The 21,845-nt window shown below is 33.6% G+C and overlaps 1 protein-coding gene across 2 annotated transcripts in view; it reads left to right on the plus strand.

Moving 5' to 3' along the window:
* The first annotated feature begins 17,392 nt into the window (after positions 1–17,392).
* Positions 17,393–21,845, plus strand: part of LOC127719466 (uncharacterized) — a 41,692-nt gene continuing 37,239 nt past the window's right edge. For both annotated transcript variants that reach the window (XM_052225604.1, XM_052225605.1), the window contains exon 1: positions 17,393–17,469. The gene's annotated coding sequence lies outside the window, so the exon portion shown is untranslated. The remainder of the gene's footprint in view (positions 17,470–21,845) is intronic.

Here is a 21,845-nt window from a genome sequence, read left to right on the forward strand (position 1 = left end):
AAGTTCCTGGAAATCATCTCCAAGAAAAATGTGTCCATAGTTCGTAAAATGTATTTGGCACTTATTTTACCTTGGGAAATAGGTCAGGTACTTCATTTTCAGACAAAGCATAGCACATTGATTATTTTACCTTGGAAGCAAAGTCAGGGATCCTGTTTACTTACAGGATGCAAAAGACTGGAAACTCTGTTTATGGATTGAAAAATAAGCTTTCCAAGTAATAACAGTTCATGTTATCAATTTCATTAGAAAAAAAAACAAATAGATATAGGAAGATGTGGTATGAGTGCCAATGAGACAACTCTCCATCCAAGTTACAATTTATAAAAGTAAACCATTATAGGTCAAGGTACGGCCTTCAACACGGAGCATTGGCTCACACCGAACAGCAAGCTATAAAGGGCCCCAAAAAATTACTAGTGTAAAACCATTTAAACGGAAAAATCAACGGTCTAATCTATATAAAAACGAGAAACGAGAAACACGTATGAACTACATAAACAGACGACAACTACTGTAATCAGATTCCTGACTTAGGACAGGTGCAAACATTTGCAGCGGGATTAAACGTTTTAATGGTACCAAACCTTCTCCCTTTTCTGAAACAATAGTATAACATCACAACATAGAAAAACACACTATAAAATATCAATTGGAAGGCTTAACTTAATCAAAAAACGTAAATTAACACACAATGAACGAATAAATTAGACCTGTGACACCTGAATGCAAATACACAGTTAATAAAAAATTATAAGGGATAAATAATTAAAGTCAAAAGTAAATAAACAGGTTTAAACAAAGTTAAAGTATGATAAATGTCCATTTACAACTTCAATCCTTAAAAATCATTTATAATATTTCAAATTTGACTGATTGATTGATTGATTGGTGTTAATATACACCAACATATTCAAACATAGCAATACAAAAACATTCCTATGTTTATATCTACATAATTGTCTTTCAAATCAAGACATTTTTCTCGTTAAATTCAAGACATGTGTTTTTTTTACCAAGGAAAATTAATCTTTAGACTTTTATTTAACTGACATCGGATTTAAAATACTAGCAAATTATGCAACCATGGACTTTTTATACTGCCAAGAATTTTTAGTCCGCCCAGACAAAATTAACCAGGTATAATTTATCGCTTACAAATAAATCGTTAAGACTATATATATATATATATATATATATATATATATACAAGTCTAAATTGAAAACAACGTTCAAACCTATGATTGCGTTGGATAAAAACCGCAATTTTTATACGTGTGCATGCAAAACAAATTTCTTGGTAGAGTGGTCTAAATACAGCACAAACAACATTTTCCAAAAGACCAAAAAAGTGAAAAAGTATATTTTAACAAAACGCATTTGACTAGCAGGTCGAACAACGGATGTTCTTAAACCCTGATATATATATATATCCAAAAATAAAAAACGACCTATTCTTAAATTTGAACTATCAAGATATTATAACGGATCACACTTTTTGGAAAAAAAGTAATATTTTCCACATTCTTACTTTGTATTCTATAAAGTATTCCGTTTAGTTTTCTTTCTACAGCTGGTACACGGACACGATATATTCTTATAGTGAATGCCTTCTTCCTTATTTTGTTAATACCTATGAAACAATATCAATGTAAAGGAATGCTCTATTTATTTTACTATGAGATATGCAGTCAGACTTTTATCGTTATTGCATTTCTTTGGCTTTTTGAAGGTTTTCAATAGTAAGAAACCAGTGAAAATCTGATTTTCATATGATAGTAAATAGATCTAAATACATGAAACGGTTCAAGCAGGAAAAAAGATATGCATACAAATAATAATACCTCAAAATTTTTTTTTTTATTTTGATAAGTTTAATAAATACTGCAACCGTTTTCATCAGAGAGTTGAAATTAAAAAAAAGTTCTGCAATCGTCCATTTAACTATCAAAATACATTTGAATAAGGTGTCATCAAATTAAACTTACGTTATCTGCCCTTGTATGTATAGAGGAAAGTAAGCATATGGAGTATATATTTCCAAGTTGCTACGTTACACCAGGACTATTAAACCAAGAGTTCCAAGTGGTGAAGTTGAAATCATCCCTTCATAAATTTTACGGACGCCATCACGAGTTGGTTGACCGTTATGGAATGTCTCACAGATAACGACGGATATGTTCCAATTGTCGTAAAGTTTGTACTTACATGAGCACTCGGTTGCCACTCTTGGAACAGGATCTGTTAACCCTTCCATAGCACCTGAGATCATCCTCATTATTTGGTTGGGTCGTGTTGCTCAGTTTCTCGTTTTCTATGTTGTGTTTTGTGTACTGTTGTTTGTCTTATGGCCTTTTTTTGTTTTTTTGCAATGGCATTGTCAGTTTACTTTCGACTTATGAGTTTGAATGTCCCTTTGGTATCTTTCGCCTCTCTTTTACCTATGAAATGAACAATGATAAAAGTTGTCCACTTGTGAATTTTCGGATCATGAAATTGAGGAAACTACATAAAACATCTTTAAAGTCAGAAATGTATTTCCTCCTACGAATGTTTGAAATAGACACCAGATGGATAATAAAAATACGGAAAATATAGTTGGAGATTCGTTTCTTTCTATTTGATATTAACACCAAAATTATATTAAACGTATTTGAATATTCATTCATGATGTTTTATCTTAACATAAAGTCGAATTTCTGAATGACCCTTTCTTAATTATTGAAATCTATCATTTTCTATTAAAAATAATATGCTGGTGTTAATTAGACAAATTAGATACACCCTATCAATAGTGTATCTAATGCACATAACATGTGGATTTAGGAAACAGTTTGTTATCAATGGATTCCTACATATGACCATTGTTACATATTGCTTAATATTGTGATAATTCAACATTCTGAGTCCGGTAGGTGTTTTTATTTTTTGTTCCCACAAAACATAAGAATATATATCTATTTATTTATTAGGAACACTTCCCCTTTGCATCGGGCACTAATCGTCTGTGCAATGGCGGTGAAATAAGATTTCCTTACACGATAGATTTCGTTTGCTCGATACACGAACAGCATACATTCTTACTTTGTATTCTATAAAGTATTCCGTTTAGTTTTCTTTCTACAGCTGGTACACGGACACGATATATTCTTATAGTGAATGCCTTCTTCCTTATTTTGTTAATACCTATGAAACAATATCAATGTAAAGGAATGCTCTATTTATTTTACTATGAGATATGCAGTCAGACTTTTATCGTTATTGCATTTCTTTGGCTTTTTGAAGGTTTTCAATAGTAAGAAACCAGTGAAAATCTGATTTTCATATGATAGTAAATAGATCTAAATACATGAAACGGTTCAAGCAGGAAAAAAGATATGCATACAAATAATAATACCTCAAAATTTTATTTTTTTATTTTGATAAGTTTAATAAATACTGCAACCGTTTTCATCAGAGAGTTGAAATTAAAAAAAAGTTCTGCAATCGTCCATTTAACTATCAAAATACATTTGAATAAGGTGTCATCAAATTAAACTTACGTTATCTGCCCTTGTATGTAAAGAGGAAAGTAAGCATATGGAGTATATATTTCCAAGTTGCTACGTTACACCAGGACTATTAAACCAAGAGTTCCAAGTGGTGAAGTTGAAATCATCCCTTCATAAATTTTACGGACGCCATCACGAGTTGGTTGACCGTTATGGAATGTCTCACAGATAACGACGGATATGTTCCAATTGTCGTAAAGTTTGTACTTACATGAGCACTCGGTTGCCACTCTTGGAACAGGATCTGTTAACCCTTCCATAGCACCTGAGATCATCCTCATTATTTGGTTGGGTCGTGTTGCTCAGTTTCTCGTTTTCTATGTTGTGTTTTGTGTACTGTTGTTTGTCTTATGGCCTTTTTTTGTTTTTTTGCAATGGCATTGTCAGTTTACTTTCGACTTATGAGTTTGAATGTCCCTTTGGTATCTTTCGCCTCTCTTTTACCTATGAAATGAACAATGATAAAAGTTGTCCACTTGTGAATTTTCGGATCATGAAATTGAGGAAACTACATAAAACATCTTTAAAGTCAGAACTGTATTTCCTCCTACGAATGTTTGAAATAGACACCAGATGGATAATAAAAATACGGAAAATATAGTTGGAGATTCGTTTCTTTCTATTTGATATTAACACCAAAATTATATTAAACGTATTTGAATATTCATTCATGATGTTTTATCTTAACATAAAGTCGAATTTCTGAATGACCCCTTCTTAATTATTGAAATCTATCATTTTCTATTAAAAATAATATGCTGGTGTTAATTAGACAAATTAGATACACCCTATCAATAGTGTATCTAATGCACATAACATGTGGATTTAGGAAACAGTTTGTTATCAATGGATTCCTACATATGACCATTGTTACATATTGCTTAATATTGTGATAATTCAACATTCTGAGTCCGGTAGGTGTTTTTATTTTTTGTTCCCACAAAACATAAGAATATATATCTATTTATTTATTAGGAACACTTCCCCTTTGCATCGGGCACTAATCGTCTGTGCAATGGCGGTGAAATAAGATTTCCTTACACGATAGATTTCGTTTGCTCGATACACGAACAGCATACATTCTTACTTTGTATTCTATAAAGTATTCCGTTTAGTTTTCTTTCTACAGCTGGTACACGGACACGATATATTCTTATAGTGAATGCCTTCTTCCTTATTTTGTTAATACCTATGAAACAATATCAATGTAAAGGAATGCTCTATTTATTTTACTATGAGATATGCAGTCAGACTTTTATCGTTATTGCATTTCTTTGGCTTTTTGAAGGTTTTCAATAGTAAGAAACCAGTGAAAATCTGATTTTCATATGATAGTAAATAGATCTAAATACATGAAACGGTTCAAGCAGGAAAAAAGATATGCATACAAATAATAATACCTCAAAATTTTATTTTTTTATTTTGATAAGTTTAATAAATACTGCAACCGTTTTCATCAGAGAGTTGAAATTAAAAAAAAGTTCTGCAATCGTCCATTTAACTATCAAAATACATTTGAATAAGGTGTCATCAAATTAAACTTACGTTATCTGCCCTTGTATGTAAAGAGGAAAGTAAGCATATGGAGTATATATTTCCAAGTTGCTACGTTACACCAGGACTATTAAACCAAGAGTTCCAAGTGGTGAAGTTGAAATCATCCCTTCATAAATTTTACGGACGCCATCACGAGTTGGTTGACCGTTATGGAATGTCTCACAGATAACGACGGATATGTTCCAATTGTCGTAAAGTTTGTACTTACATGAGCACTCGGTTGCCACTCTTGGAACAGGATCTGTTAACCCTTCCATAGCACCTGAGATCATCCTCATTATTTGGTTGGGTCGTGTTGCTCAGTTTCTCGTTTTCTATGTTGTGTTTTGTGTACTGTTGTTTGTCTTATGGCCTTTTTTGTTTTTTTGCAATGGCATTGTCAGTTTACTTTCGACTTATGAGTTTGAATGTCCCTTTGGTATCTTTCGCCTCTCTTTTACCTATGAAATGAACAATGATAAAAGTTGTCCACTTGTGAATTTTCGGATCATGAAATTGAGGAAACTACATAAAACATCTTTAAAGTCAGAAATGTATTTCCTCCTACGAATGTTTGAAATAGACACCAGATGGATAATAAAAATACGGAAAATATAGTTGGAGATTCGTTTCTTTCTATTTGATATTAACACCAAAATTATATTAAACGTATTTGAATATTCATTCATGATGTTTAATCTTAACATAAAGTCGAATTTCTGAATGACCCCTTCTTAATTATTGAAATCTATCATTTTCTATTAAAAATAATATGCTGGTGTTAATTAGACAAATTAGATACACCCTATCAATAGTGTATCTAATGCACATAACATGTGGATTTAGGAAACAGTTTGTTATCAATGGATTCCTACATATGACCATTGTTACATATTGCTTAATATTGTGATAATTCAACATTCTGAGTCCGGTAGGTGTTTTTATTTTTTGTTCCCACAAAACATAAGAATATATATCTATTTATTTATTAGGAACACTTCTCCTTTGCATCGGGCACTAATCGTCTGTGCAATGGCGGTGTTTCCACATAACCTGGGGAATACCGTGTAAATTTTCGCTTATTTTCGCGGATAGAACAAAATCGCTAAAATAAATTCCGCCAATTTAAAAGGGCACATGCAAAGGTATTGATAAAAGTTTTGAATCCGCCAAAATAATAACCGCCAAAATTTTCGTATACCTTATTCAATGAAAATCGCGAAATTTTACACCCGCGAAAATAACCCTCTATACGGTATGACTCTAACAACATGGTTCCCTTTGATTTGTACAAAAATAGTGCATAATCAAGACGAATAATACTCTGAAGGATTGACATTTAGTTTTATCGATTATAACGATTATGATGGAATAACCATAATAAAAAACAGTTCACAAAATACTTACCAGAACTTGCCAGGAACTAGATAACTTACGGGAAAGGCGTTTCGGACGAACTAAATTTATAAAGAGTTATTTTCCATTACTAGCACTGAGTCAGTGCTACGGTACTGTCGATCTATCTACTAGTGGTCTGTTCGTCCCTGAGAGTATCATCAACTCATCAGTAGTTAGTGCTACGGTACTGTCGATCTATCTGCTGGAGGTCTGTTCGTCCCCGAGAGTATCATCAGTTCATCGGTAGTCAGTGCTACGGTACTGTCGATCTATCTACTGGTGATCTGTTCGTCCCCGAGAGTATCATCAGTTCATCGGTAGTCAGTGCTACGGTACTGTCGATCTATCTACTGGTGGTCTGTTCGTCCCCGAGAGTACCATCAGTTCATCGGTAGTCAGTGCTACGGTACTGTCGATCTATCTACTGGTGGTTTGGTTGTCCCCGAGAGTATCATTAGTTCATCGGTAGTCAGTGCTACGGTACTGTCGATCTATCTACTGGTGGTCTGTTCGTCCCCGAGAGTATCATCAGCTCATCAGTAGTCAGTGCTACGGTACTGTCGATCTATCTTCTGGTGGTCTGTTCGTCCCCGAGAGTATCATCAACTCAACAGTAGTCAGTGCTACGGTACTGTCGATCTATTTGCTGGTGTTCTGTTCGTCCCCGAGAGTATCATCAGTTCATCGGTAGTCAGTGCTCCTTTGTTAAAATAGTTATTTGTGTTTATAGTGATTAAGATTATACCACAATGTTGACTGCTGTACACCAATTTTTGACATTTTTACCTATTATGTCTGTTTTGCTCACACACTGTTGTCAATATAATCGAATTATATGCGACTGTCATACAAGTGAGAGGTTTAGCTAGATATAAAATCAGGTTTAAATACTATTTTCTACATAAGGAAATGACTGTACCAAGTCAGGAATATGACAGGTGTTTTCAAGTTTGATTGATGTGTTTGATGTGTTTGAGCTATTGATTTTGCCATTCCGTTTTGAATTTTCCTTGGAGTTCAGTATTTTTGTTATTTTACTTTTTTTTCGGTTCTATCATAATTTATAACATACATTTCTCAAATTATTTAGAAACTAAGTTTCCAACTCCATCAGACATATTTGACCTAGTACTAAGACTCATTTGACTACTAGTATTCTTTTTAGGTTCGTTTTGGACGTTGCCAGATTGACGCGTTTGTACACTTTCCGGTTGTATAAAAGATGTTTCTGGAGCTTCCGATACATATCCAAATTTGGTTTTAAAACTTAATTGGTGTCAGTGCTTGATATTGTCGATATTGTAGGTAAATTTGACAGCAAATGTCATCCTGTATGATCCTGATATACGTCCCTGTCTACACAAAACTGTCTGCAGGTAATAGTGGCAGTTAATTCTTATCTTCCGAGAGATACTAGTTCATTAAGAATTACAAACGTGACAATCGTTTGTCGAAGGCAAGTAATGAGCCCAGTTGCACTGTTTTGTGATCTTTAAATAATTGGCCAGTTCGAGTATCAGTTTACTTTGACGAGACACCAGATCCCTGTGTGCATGTAGTCTAGGTATATCAGAATTGAAGGAGGGGCACTTGAGTTAGATGGTGCTATTCAATCACTAAAATTACATCCGGCTGTAATTGCAGATGAATACCTGTCCAGAAGACTGATAAATCTGCTCTAGAAAAAATGGCGGTAACACATTGGTAGATTGCGTGTAATGCAGATTAATCTTCGCGTCAGAGGCTATAGGGATATGAGTTTTCGATCCCTATATACTATAACGCCTTCAATAATAAAGACAGTCACAGAATTAAAGAAACTCCCTCGGCTGTGGAGAAAAAATTAAGCGACATTCTGGCAATCAGACTCAATTAGATTTAGAAGTTCATTCGTACTGTCGTCACTTTCTGTCGCGGAAACGAATTGCATCCCATTTCACTGATCTTATTGGAGTATCAAATGAAGGCACAACTAGGTTGATAACGCTGTTTTCCATGTAGTTAGAATCTATATCTGAAATATGCATGCCTGATAAAAACTATTTAGGCGGTAGCAGGGATATTGTAGCAGGCTTGACGGCTGCTTTGTAATCTGAAATGGTAAGTTTTTCTAGGTTACCAGTTGGGTGACTAGATACACTATAAGTGGTATGATCGATGCTTTTTACCTGGTATATGGATCATTCCTATCTAATAGCAGCTTTTGACTCATCGAGGAGTCCGTTTATGTGTACCTCACAGAAAAACAGCGTTCCAGGTTTTATTAACAACCAGAAAGATATAACCTTTTCGGTCAGGCTAAATAAAGGAAACAGTAGTATACCGATGTAAAAGCGTAGGACACTTGGTTAATAAGACCAAACCAAGATCGTACATTTTTTGTTGTTGGAGAGTTTGCGATTGCTCACAAGTATTGCATAAAATTGGAACGGTATTGGATATGATTTCGAATGCCAAAAAATCTACAACATCCATAAATGATTTTTTTCAGGATTAAATGTGATGACATTTTGCAGCTTGAAAAAAAGATTTCCTCGACTTAAGCATCACATAAAGAACACAATCTACACATTTTTGATTTGATGTGGTATGTCAGCAACAATTTTATCATATCGTCTTGAGTAGCAGTTACCTGAAGCAATGAAATCCTATTGAACTGTCTTGCAAAGATATCTTCTTTTGTTGGTTTTGTGGGCTTCCCCTTTTCGAATTTACTTTGGAGTTTGATATTTTTGTTATACTTTTTTTTTCTCCAAGGTGTAATAAAGGTAGGGTTAAATTGCAATCCTCTTCCCGAATAAGCACGCTATTTTAACCATTCTAGCCGTCAAATGCTGTTTTATTCTTTCATTGGGTTCTGATCTAGCCTGGTGAAAAGGTGACGATGTAATGTTCGTTTCTCGTGTTACATGAACAGTTAGAGGTTGCCAATCAACAGTGCGGTGGTGTTTTTCATTGGTTATGGCGTAAACGGTCATTCTGTGGTACTAATTTACTAATTCCCCAACACGAACTGGTTCAAATACACCAAGTCGAACATATTGGTCAAAACAAGCTTCAGATCCACATCCTCTTGCCAGCGAATAACAAATTTTTGCAGTTTTGTGGGGTAGGATTCAGAAGCTTGATATGGTAAATTTGTGGGTAAAGCAGGTGGTAGCTGCCGTTAAGGACAGTTACTTGTGGTCGCTTTAACACCTAACGCTTGTTTGTTTATATATTCAAATGTATTCATGAGGGTATCTGGGTGATTAGTTTTATAGCTTACTGTTATCCTCTTTAAAAAAGATGATTATCATTATTTTGTTATTATAATATTATTATTATTATTATTATTATTATTATTATTATTATTATAACTACCAGTGGAACTAGAACTTGAGAGTGGTGTTCAACAGGCTCAGCTGTAAGATCCACCATTTACCACATTGGTGATCCATTCAACAGTGGCAATAGTTGGTGATCACATATATTGAAGTGGATTGAATTGTAATAGTCCACAAGAAATCTGTTGCCGCTTTTTTTATGTTAAATTCATATGCTTGGTATGGCAACTTTGAATTTCAAGGGGTTGAAACTGTCGTTTTATGACAGTTACAGACGGTCGCTATACCGCCTACGCTTCCAACTTTGCCATGGGTATATTGATGAGTCACTGTATTGGCCTTCTGTTCTGCTTCGTGGATTTCACCAAAACTGTCAGAGATCATTCCATGAGGAATGCAAGCTTCACCTCTGATAACTAGATTACAAAAATGTATATATCGGGATTGTCAGTAACATTGATCATTTGTCTTGTTTCAACATGCCGATTTTGATTGTCTTTGCCAGAGATGCGGAGTATGGTGGCGCCAAGGATCGTGATACCTTTATTGTTGGCAGCTTATATCTTCGTATTGACCAGGATTAGTTCAGTCCGAGTTATGCCGAATCTAAGGGTGAATTTGGTACCCACAAGACAGCTCTGGTTTCCACATCTAGCTTACCAGAGATAAAAAAAAAGTATGTGGTCTGGTTTTAATATGGAAACTAACGGTTTCTTAACCATTAGGTAAGCTTCTTATTCTAAGGTGGATGAATGATCGTGGATTCGGTGCTTTCCTAGTCCAGGAATAAGACAAATTATCATTAAGATATATGACCCATTTACAATCTCTCGTATTATGAGTAGGTGTCCAAGTTTTGGATTTCTGTTTATTTTTTTCAAAGGGATGGTCATGGTTATAGTATCCACCTTATGGCGAAATGCTGTGCAATCTGTCTTGCGGAGACGAGCTGTTGCAATTTTGTCGTGTCCCTTCTTGCTACAATATGTACATATGCCATTTTTTTCTTCCATTACTGTTTGTTTCGCATTCTCGTAAGAGCTGCTATCAACTTGTACCTGCTGTGAATCTTGTAGTCCTGACTCTATATTTGGCTCGACAAACTGAGTAACTATCGGCTTGTCGACATAAACGTACAAAAAAAACACGAATCTAATTTTGCTAATCACGGTCTTGGCGCATGTTTTGGATTGTGACTCTGGTCACCATTATGTTGTTTTCGCGGTCATAAAGTTGTTTTAGTAAGGCTATATATCACCTGTTGATTATGTTAAGTCCTTACGTAGTTCATTGCAGCATTCTATTATTCTAATTACTACAATTATATTGTTTATAAGGTAGGGTTGGTAATTATGAAGTTAAAAATTATTTAAGAAGTATTAAAATTACTTTTGTTTGTTGATAAACAATTATAGCTTTGATTTGTTTTTCTATCCTCTTCTTTACTAAAGAATTACATGACATGATTGTATGGTTCATTAGAATCCGTAATTTTGATTAAACATAAATCGCAAGGCACTCCAATATCATATTTTATTTCCGTATAAAATAGTATACATCAGCTATGACTACGGATGATTCGGAAACATATAACGTCCAAGGCAATTCTTGTCCGACCTAACGATAAACCTTGGTTTAATTCGGAAATCAGAAGGGAAAGAATTCGGGATCGTCTTCATTTTGTGCAAAGGAAAATCAAAACTAACCATGCTCTTATTAAGTACAAATTTCAGCGAAACAAAGTTAATAATATGATAAAATACGCCCGCGAGCAGTTTTTCTTAAGTGCCAGTGAACTTGTCGAGTCTATATCGAAAACCGATTCAAAGGCTTATTGGTATCTTATTAAAAAACTTTTAAAGAGAACAAATAGTAGTTATAATATTCCACCACTATTTGATAGTAATTTAAACGAAACGGTATACAATGATAAAGACAAAGCAAATCTTTTAAACGAATACTTTTGCTCAATTTCATCTGTTGACGACACTAACCATGATGCACCAATTATAATACCCAGAACCAATTTATCTTTGTCTGATCTGGTAATAGCTGAGCAAGATATATTAAAGATATACTAAAAACATTGAAAATAGGCAAAGCATGTGGTAATGATTTAATTAGCCATCAAATGCTGAAAGGCACCGCGGAATCTGTTTATAAACCTCTAGTGATTCTATTCAATAATTCGCTTCAAGCTGGTAAGTTCCGAACACAATGGAAACTTGCTAGAGTTATGGCTTCTTTTAAAAAAGAGGATGAATCAAATCCTTCAAATTATAGACCAATATCTTTATTGAGTTCTGTAGGAAAGGTTATGGAAAGAGTAGTGTATAAACATATTTATAATTATATATTAGAGCACTCGTTATTATATGCATACCAGTCAGGGTTTCTTAAAGGCCATTCGACTATTTACCAACTCTTGGAAATCTATCATAGGGTTTGTCAAAACCTAGACAAAAAGTTATCTACCATTATAGTATTTTGTGATATATCAAAAGCCTTTGATAGAGTCTAGCATGAATGCCTGATTCAAAAACTACTTTCGTATGGAATATCTGGTAAACTATTAGACTGGGTTAAGAACTATATCAGCAACAGAAAGCAAGTTGTTTTTTATAAACAATGAAACTTCAAATCATGGCGAAATCAAGGCAGGAGTTCCGCAGGGATCTGTATTGGGTCCTCTACTATTTCTTTTATATATTAACGACATTATAGATAATCTCCATAACCTAACCCGTTTATTTGCAGACGACACCTCTCTCTCATATTCTGGTAGCAACTTTCAAACAATTGAAAGTGATATTAATAAAGACCTATTTAGTTTAAATGAATGGGCAAAACAATGGTTGGTAGATTTTAATCCAAAGAAAACCAAAGCATTGATGATTGCAAATGTTAAACCACCAGTAATGAATATTTTATTTAATGGCGAAAACGTTGAAACTGTTAAATGTCACAAGCATTTAGGTGTCACACTTTCATCAGATGGAAACTGGATCAGCCATATAGATAATATTACAAAGTCTGCATTAAAACAAGTAAATGTACTAAGGAAACTAAAATTTACACTTTCCAATAAAAGCTTATCCAATATCTATGTCACTTTTATAAGACCACTATTGGAATATGGATGCGAAGTATGGGATGGGTGTTTTGAATATGAATCTAATAAACTAGAAAAAATAGAATTGGAAGCTGCAAGGATAGTAACAGGGCTTACAAAATTTCCAAGTTTAGAATCCTTATATTTTGAAACGGGCTGGGAAACTTTAGCAGAAAGGCGTAGACAACGAAAATTAACAACTTTCTATCAAATGCATAATAAATTTTGTCCCCAATATCTAATCGACTGCCTACCTCCAGTTACATCTGATATCAGTGGATACAACCTAAGAAATAATGATAATTATATACCCCCTAGATGTAGACTTCGAATAAATAAAAAGTCATTCGTACCATCTACTGTCAGAATATGGAATAATTTAAATCCAACAATAAGAAACGCACCAACTATCCCACAATTTAAACGAAAAATAAAGGGTGAACTATTTAGACCTCCAACATATTATGGTGAAGGGCCTAGAAAATTTAATATACTGCATACAAGACTGAGGCACCAGTGCAGTTCATTAAATGCAGACTTAAATAAGATAAATGTAGTGAATGATTCTAAATGCTCCTGTGGTTCTCCTGTTGAAGATACCATCCATTACTTTCTAGAATGTCAATTATATCATAACCAAAGAATATCTCTGATTAATGATCTTATAAATATGAACATACACATTGATATTGAAACGCTATTGTTTGGAAAAGATGCAGATAATTACGAAACTAACTCTAAAATTTTTGATAAAGTTCGTTATTTCATTAAACAGTCAACTGAAAGATTTTAACGTTCTAAGTCAGCAGCTTTCTTTTTTCTTTCTGTCGTATTTGCTTTTTTGTTGCCATGCCAATGTGTGATTCCTTCCTTTATTTTCTATAACTGTCGCTATATTATGTATGTGTTTGCTGTCATCATATATATGTGTATTGTATATGTAAGGAGAAGACTTAATATAAGTTGTTATAACTTGTGTCCAATCCTATTGCTTGTGTAATGGTGGTCACTTTGTTTACTTGTTATTTATTCTATTTATTTGGGGAAATTGGTTAATGTTAGTATTATTTATAGTTCCGTAACTCTTTCTTCCGAGACCGGCCATGTAATTATTCTTGTCGGGACTTCCTGCCTCTTGCACGTGCCTGACATCCGGCCCGGCCGGGCTCGTTGTCCCTAGGAACTATAAGTATGACGTCACTCACCGGGTTCAGGGCAGTCTACACTTAGCCTCACTGTCTTAGGATTTGAAATGAGCAGACGCTCATACCGTTTGGCTTGCAAATTTATATAGAACTTTACAATGACAAGTAGACTAGCCACCACCGTATATTTTATTATTCTTGTATGTAACTTATATTCAACCATAACGTATGTCTCTTAATAAACATCATCTTTATGTTTACGTGGTTTTAGTTGTCCAATATCCCAGAACTTGGGTAGACAACGGGAAAACAAAGCCAGTGGAAACTCCACTCCCGTTACATTGGGGGCTCGTCCGGGATATTTTAGGATAATAATTAAAACAAACGTATTGTTTGTACATTATTTCTGCAATATGGCTGGAATAAAAGGGATTTTTGTATCCCTAGGAGTCAAAATCGAACAGTTTATTGTTCGTCTTCTTATCATTTCGGCCGTTTGTGCCGGTCCGACAATGACCAGTACTGCATTCAATATTGTTTTGTACAATAAGATAAGTAAAGGTGACTTACCTTCAGAAATTGAAATTAGAAATCCAGCAGGGAAAATTAAAATTGGAGCACAAGGTGAATATTTTGTTCACGTTCCAGAGGAAAAATGCAGTTCTTGCATAAAAGAAAAACAGACACACCATGTTTGTACTAATTTACACAACAGCAAAATTAAATATTTAACTGCATTTTATTGCAGGATAAAGCTTATTATGGCTTTTCAATTTTCAGGAAGTCCGCGATTTATCACGCCATGTTTACAAAATGACGTCACATTTTTGACGTCAAAACACATGACATCTAAGGAATGTGTGTATGGAGGTACCAATAGGGAATACTCATTGTCGTTCTAATTATGAAAACGCTGTTTAATTTGTTATTTCCGTTTAAGTGATTCGTATTTATATTTATTGTCATAATTGGATTTGGAAAGTCAAATTATTTGTTGGATTATACTTGAAATTGTTTTGGATTAAAAAGTACATTTTGTACTTGCATTTCTGTCAGTATTGTCTGCATTTATGTCTTGTGAGTGTGGATGTAATAGCAATTATTTAGCTTTCTTGCATGGAAAGGAGGGAATTAACAATACACAAAACTTCAAAGTTATATCGTATGTAAAAGGCTATATTGTGCCATCATGGATTATATTCTGGAAATTTGTTCGGTTTATATTAATCTTGAAAAAAGGATTAAAAGTACAGTTTTGTACTAGAATATGTTTTATATAACATCATCATGATGTTCATTTTTACTTTGGTCTTTTGGAAATAAACTGAATTAATTTCAGTTTGGTGGGGTTGTTACGTGGAGGGAAAATAATACTGAATCTTTTCAGTAGTTAAGCAATGCGTATGAAGGAATTGTGGATGTAGTCAGAATTTGGATTATAATGACATTTTTGTCATACAGCTGGAATAGGGTTGTCTTGTACGAGTTGTGCTGGATTATTGCTAAATAGAAGAAAGTACACTCAGTATTTTAGCTGTGGGAAGCTGCTTTCGGTGGTACATACAGGCAAATTTGGAAATACCTTATGTGCTAGAGAATGGCACTAGGATGGGTATGGACTATTGGTTAGTCTTGTTGCGTATGTATTTTTACTACCTAATTATTGGTTCACCATGGGTATGCTGTCTGCATGGTTAAGGATATTGTTTGGGGATTACTGGAATACAAGGGATGATTTATTATAGAGTCCAATTGTTTTATATGACTTACTAATTTTTGAAATATTTGATAAACAAACAATCAGTTTGTATGGATTCCAGTATAGAAATGTGTGTTCTATATGTTTATATTAATTCCATGGGCTATATGCTTTCGGAGACGTATACAAATACATATTGGGGCACCCGATCAAGTGGTGCAGTGCTTGTGTATTTAGACTAGTATAGACTCTTGGTGAGTCAGGATTTTATAAGAAGAATGTGCTTCTTAATTATTCCAGTGTCTGATAAAATATGGGAGATTAAACTGAAATTGTTTCAGTGCGTGGATAGCTGGCCACAATGAGGGAACATTGAAATTTATATTGGCCTTTTTGCCGATAACTTTAAACGTAACTAAACCACATGGAATTAAATGTTGGGGAACACTTACTTGGACTACTTTACAGATTTGGAAAATCTACTGGACGACTTTTACCATATTTACCTCCCTGGAACCTTGGACAAGATGTGTATCTGGATTCTCCGCTCAAACTTTAAAATTGGATTCCTTACTCCGTGATGATGTCTCGTGATGTATTTGTGACTTTTGAACATTTAGTTAAAGACCGTTGAATATCTTGAACTATTTTTGAAATTATTTATTGACATTAACAGTAAATTGATTAATTTGTTGATAACTATGTGTGTCTGTATACGAAATTTGGTAAGTATACCTGACCGATCTTAGGACTAATGTGTGGGCACATTATGTCTTAAGAGAGGGGGAGTGTAATGGTGGTCACTTTGTTTACTTGTTATTTATTCTATTTATTTGGGGAAATTGGTTAATGTTAGTATTATTTATAGTTCCGTAACTCTTTCTTCCGAGACCGGCCATGTAATTATTCTTGTCGGGACTTCCTGCCTCTTGCACGTGCCTGACATCCGGCCCGGCCGGGCTCGTTGTCCCTAGGAACTATAAGTATGACGTCACTCACCGGGTTCAGGGCAGTCTACACTTAGGATTTGAAATGAGCAGGCGCTCATACCGTTTGGCTTGCAAATTTATATAGAACTTTACAATGACAAGTAGACTAGCCACCACCGTATATTTTATTATTCTTGTATGTAACTTATATTCAACCATAACGTATGTCTCTTAATAAACATCATCTTTATGTTTACGTGGTTTTAGTTGTCCAATATCCCAGAACTTGGGTAGACAACGGGAAAACGAAGCCAGTGGAAACTCCACTCCCGTTACACTTGATTAATGCAATAAAATATTATTAAATAATGACTACACGTGCTATCCGTAAAAATGTAAAAAAAAAAACTATGCATGAAAAAGAGAAAAAACTTCATATGACTCTTAATATCATGGTTGTAACATAAAAATGTAATTATATATAAGAATTGATTTTTTTTTTTTTATCTTATAGGGCTGTTCAAGCGTTGATCAAGCGCACATTTTTATTATGAAGTGCTTTTGCTTTTTAAAAGTAAAACAAAATAATAACTATTTCCTTCTTTTTTGATAAATATAAAATGTGTAGACAGTTGCAGTTTTCGGTCCTGCTCTTTCTTTTGGGTAATTGTTGCATTTGGTAATTTAGATGTATCATTTACATTGTAGCCTTGACCTCAGACTGTTTTCGATATGGACTTAATGCACTTTGAAAGATGGATTCTCAAGTGTTTGTAAGTATTTTAATGGCTCGACGCTCTAAATAATAGTTTTTTAGTTTAGATTTGTATTTATTTTTGAGCATAGAAGTACATATTAGTCTAATTCATTAACTTTGAACATTCAACGGCAAAGGGTAAAGTGTGTCATTATCTCCCTTTTCAGTTTGTTAGTTTCGAAATTAAAATGTAATTTCTGTGCTATGTAACTAGCAAATACCGTAGAATAAATGTCATTACTGAGTTTGTCAATGGCTTATTTGTAAGCAATTGTTGTTTGTCTGTGTACCAAATAAGTATATATATATATATATATATATATATATAATATTTGCATGTCTGAGGCCTCTTGAGCAACCTCCCTTTATCTGTTTATGGCCTTTGTTTACTTGCAGGGTCCGAACCCATCTGCTTTATTAAACTCTCCTCAACCCATATCTAGCCCTAACAATAGCTCTAACCTAGTCCAAATGATTAAGACTGTTGGAAGGCTATTTTGATTTTCTCACCTTTTTTGTGCTTATTGGTGCAAACTATTTCCAGAAATATCCAAAAGAAATGATAAAATAAAATACGATTCCATTTGAGGGGGCAAATATTTGTTTTGATTTCAAAGATACGTCACTTCCGGTGAATATAGAATATCAAACTCGGTAAAATTTAATGGGCCCAAATTTCCGGAACGTTCTATTTATATGATCAGGAAATTCGATTCTGCCAAATCTGCAGAATTCATACCTGCCAACCTCTGAAACCTTCAAAGAGGGAGATCTCCCTCTCAGCTATGACAGCTGAGGGGGAGATTTTGCGGGAACGACATTTTCAAGTGAAATATATGACGTGTTTATATATTCATCTACGATACACATATATATAAGAGTTAATAGATATACTTTGTTTCTTTAAATATGGTTATATCCTACAGAAGGTGTGTTGTTTGTTTCTTTCCTATTTCATCAACTTTGACATTTGAATTCCTTCCGGACAATTTTCACCCCAGATACCTCTGTTATAAGAGAGCAATCATGTTGTTACAGGTGCATTTTGTGTGTGCACATATTTATTTCACTAACAAACAAATGGAAGTTTTTAACGACCTTGACTGGCTATACAGCCCTTGCACGGTCGGTATTTCACTAAATTTGGTTAAATACATATCTTATAAATTTCAATATAAACATTGAATAGAAGTATAGATCTTTTAAGTGATTTTTAAAATATAATTATTTTTTTTGTCTTAAGGCATACAAAATCTTTTAATTGCCATCCTTTTATGATTCTTTGTTTAATTTGTATTTAGTTTATATTGTTTTATCAATTCACATTATTTTAAGAAGGGTAACTTAAAACAGGATTAAACAGGGGAAGTAACCCGAAATTTCTTTGAAGTGTTTTGCTTGAAGCAAAAGTCGTTAATGATCGTTAATTAGTACTATGTTTGACACCCAAGCTGTGAAGTGAAGCCATTTAATTTCACATGGTCTATGATTTACAGGTAAAAACAACCCTCATCAGTGAGACAAAAACGTAATTAATGTTGACTTGTTATTCAAGGTTAAAATATCCCAAAGCGGGAGATTCTATACTCCCGCGTGGGGGGCTACCGACAAGCGGGAGATTTCCCGAATTTCGCCATTTGAGCGGGAGTCTCCCGCTCAAAACGGGAGGATTGGCAGGTATGCGAATTTGATATTTTATATTCGCCGGAAGTGACGTATGTTGGAAATTCTGGAAAACCATTTTGAAATCAAAATAAATATTCCCCCACCTCAAACAGTCAAGGGTCTAACTTAAATAAGTTATTAGAGAAAAATAACATACATGTGTTATTACAGATACTTTCATGAGATGTCTGCTCTTTATTTCTTAATCTGTGGTAACATATGTTTGTTATTAGTTAATATATCAAAATATATTTTTATTTTTAGTGGGCTCTTGGGATTTCTTGAAACTTTGCGCAGAAACTTAATGCATACATTTTGTAACCTTGATAATTAATTTTCCAATTCAATTAATACATTTTTGATCAACCAATGAGACAAGGCTTTTAAGGGATACACTTAGCTGTAATAACAAGACTTAGTTATTACAGGCATGTAACTTATAAAATGAGACACTTGGGAATTACTGGGAAGCTTGCTCACAACCTCATTACATGCTCTGATCATTATTTCTTACAATGAATTAAAATACATTGTGATATATGTCTGAGAAATGGCTTTGAAGAGATGTAGAAAAGCTGTAGTAACACCCTTTAGTTATTACAGGCATATATTTTCTGTAATAACATGATTGGCAAATTATATAAAACTGTTATATCTTTCTAAAGTTTAGTATACATAAAGACAATAATAATACCAGTAGAACTTGTATACAATTTAACAAAGTAAAGGATGTATATTGCTTCTTTGAAACATGTAACATACATATGTTATCACAGTTTTTTGATATTTTAGCCCACAATAACGACATGTATGTTATTTTTCTCTAATAACTTATTTAAGTTAGACCCTTGACTGTCAAATGGAATCGTATCTTATTTTATCATTTCTTTTGGATATTTCTGGAAATATTTTGCACCAATAAGCACAAAAAAGGTGAGACTTTGAATCTTTGCAAAAAATTATAACCATATGACTTCATATTGGTAAAAATTTTACTTAAATTGAACCAATTTTATCTGATGATGTTATTTTTTTATGGAAAATGTCTATATACATGATATATATACATTTCATGGGATTGCAATGAATTTATCAATTTTGATCTTTTTGTCCCTTTGGAAGACTAAAACAATTACAAGAATGATTCTATTTGTGTTACATTGCGGATATGAAGAAATCATGTACATGTAATGCGCAATATCACCAGCTGCATGGACACAGGGGATTCCACTGTAATGATAAAAGAAGTTACAATTCCATCTGAGGTATCGATAACCAACTGTTTTTTTTTAAATGTTTTCCCTGATTTCCCAAGATCCTTCACTCCGGAAAGTACATGTATGAAATAAATTTTCTGACGAAAGACATTGTCAGTAAAATTTGACGAACCCAAATTTCAAGAACGTTTGATTTATATAATTAATGATTAATGTATATATGATTAACTGAAATAAGTTCAACTGTAACCATGGTAACCTGTGACATCACATGTTTGGCAAAAACTCTGAACTGTATACCAATACAACTTTGGAGAATCAGAACCAGACAGTCTGACATTGATTTTGGTGGTCAGGACTCTGACTGACAACATTTGGCACAGACTAGGAAAAAAGCTTTTTCAACCCCAAATTACTATATCAATCCAGCAAAAATACATTTAATTTTTTCAATTATTTAATTTTATTTATTAATTTATATATATTTCAATCAGCATGATCATGTCAATCAAATTGTCCTTTTTCAGCACAAACATCCCTCATCATGTTTATCTTAAAACTGTGTCCAATTGTCATGTCTGTCCTTAAATCCAAGCTATATTTTGCCACTATATCAATCCATTGTTATGAGGAAGGTCCATGAAAGACTGAAACTGGTCAGGCTACATGTACATCACCAGACGCTGTAACACAGTGCTAGTTAATTATGAGTTTTTAGGCATTAACTTGACTTTTTTTTGGTCATAATTTATTTTCGCTGATACATGTACACATACATCACATAATTAATATATACATGTATATGTCTTTATCTACATGTAACAAAAGCTCCAATGTCTTTTACTATATAATTTGATGTTTTCCATTGACATTAGAGCTCTAAGCCTACATTTGTAAGCCTAGCGATCATTTGAACATGATGACTAATACATGTACCTGGATTACGAATTTATTGTGTTTGAACTCATAACACTTGATTAACATGATTAATATGCACAAATTTACATTGACACTTACCCTTAACATTTAAAGGGAGGATTGAAGGCTAAAATAATGCTTTCATTTAATAGACTAGATATTTCTGAAAATCATAAGCCAAGCATCAATTTAAATGAAGTCAAAATACAAGCCCAAATGTTGGTTAGATATCTACCTAATTTATCCTTTTTTATCAGGTTTAAAGTCATGAATATATACTCACCGTAACATTTAAAATTAGTTGAATGAAGTTGAAGGCTAACATATATTTTTTTATTTATTTTCTTCTTTATTTCTTTTTTTAAATTTTGGTCCACTCTTTAGATATATATATATCATGTATATATAGGAAGTACACCACTAATTCATGGCTCCATTACTTTCTATGTTAAATTTCTCAATTTCAAGCAGGCACAACTCTTTTGTTTTAAGTTCAAATAAAGTGACAATCATTGCATGTCAAAGCCACACTTTATGGTGTCTTGTAATGAAAAAATCAACATACCTTTAATGGCATATAAGAAAGAACTGG

Source organism: Mytilus californianus, unplaced genomic scaffold, assembly GCF_021869535.1.
Source record: "Mytilus californianus isolate M0D057914Y unplaced genomic scaffold, xbMytCali1.0.p SCAF_11, whole genome shotgun sequence".
Taxonomy (NCBI): Eukaryota; Metazoa; Mollusca; class Bivalvia; order Mytilida; family Mytilidae; genus Mytilus; species Mytilus californianus.